This window comes from Arachis hypogaea, chromosome 15 (genome assembly GCF_003086295.3).
Source record: "Arachis hypogaea cultivar Tifrunner chromosome 15, arahy.Tifrunner.gnm2.J5K5, whole genome shotgun sequence".
In the NCBI taxonomy this organism is placed as follows: Eukaryota; Viridiplantae; Streptophyta; class Magnoliopsida; order Fabales; family Fabaceae; genus Arachis; species Arachis hypogaea.
Window position 1 is genome coordinate 33,033,182 of NC_092050.1, and position 1,376 is coordinate 33,034,557.

The following is a 1,376-nucleotide window of genomic DNA, read 5'->3' on the forward strand; positions in this document are numbered from 1 at the left end:
AATATGCACCAAACCCCAAATTGAGCCCAAGATAAGCTTTCAAGCACAATCTAAGCCACCAAGAATCTCCAACAAGCATCAACAAGCTCCAAACATCACCATAAACAAGCTATATGTACATAAACCATCATAAATCAACCTAGGGCTCATTATAATTGAAATTTCACAAGAGTTTCAATGCCTCTTACCTTGCCCAACAGTTTTGGAAGCCAAAACCAACATCAATCAAAGGCTAGAGTGTACCTAAACACCCAAAAAATCACAAAACCTCACTTAGTCAAAACCCTAATGAAATCCGAAATTTTAGAGAGCAGAACTGGAAGGATTTCGAGCTTATCTCTAGAGTTTCTTGGATGGATTTTGTAGAGCTCTTCACAAGGAACGTGTAGCCGCTGACGACACGAAAATCGGAGCTCTATAGCTCAAGATATGACCTTGAGAAGCTCTATGTGAATGGTGTTAATGGAGTCTCCTTTCTCCTTCTCTTCTTAGCTGGTGGTGTGTGTTAGTGAGTGTGTTGTGGATGATGGGTTCACTTAATGAACCCTTTTATATGTTGGGCTTGGGCCCGGTCCAACTCGTTAGCGTTTTTAGCCCGTTTGGCCCAACTTCGGGCCAAACCTTTAAAATTAATGCCCGGTTTTCTATTTTAAATGTTTTTCTAAGGTTTTTGACTGTTTCAACTTTTCCTCATGCGGTACCAGGCAGACTTGAACCGATTGAACCGGTTCAACTGTCGGTTCGCGGTTTTTACGGTTTTTCGCAGAAAGCACACTTTCTGACTCAGAAAAATCCACTGAGTCTAAAAATCACCTTTAAATCCTCAAATTCTCACTCTAACTTTTTGAAGTCTAATTAGGGCAATTAATCACTTAATTAATCGGTTGATTAGTTGCGGTTCTTATAATTGTTGATGTGTATTCCGGGGTCCCAAACCTTATTTCTGAACACTGTTTCTTCTTGATCTTCATGCTTCCATTCAGGTGACAAAATTCTTGAATTCTCCTTAGAACTCCTAATCCTCATCCTAAATCCATTGAATTGAGCTTCACTCCACCTTTGGACCCCAAAGTTTGAGCTTCCCTCAACCATGCACCTTGATTCTAGTTGCCAAACAATATCCAACTCTTTCTTACTTTCTAACCTACAAAGAGCTCTAAGTTGACCAACTGTTTCCAATAAAGCATATTGATATGGGTCAAGGAAATTAAAGGATGAAATGATGACCCGTTCAATTTGTAATATGGATGGTAATTTAGCAAGGGAGATATCCAATGGCTTTGTCAATGTAAGCTTCACTCCCTTTGACTCCTCCTTGATAACTTTCACCTCTTGATAACTTTTTTCAATTTTCACTTGTTTGTCAATTTCTTCCA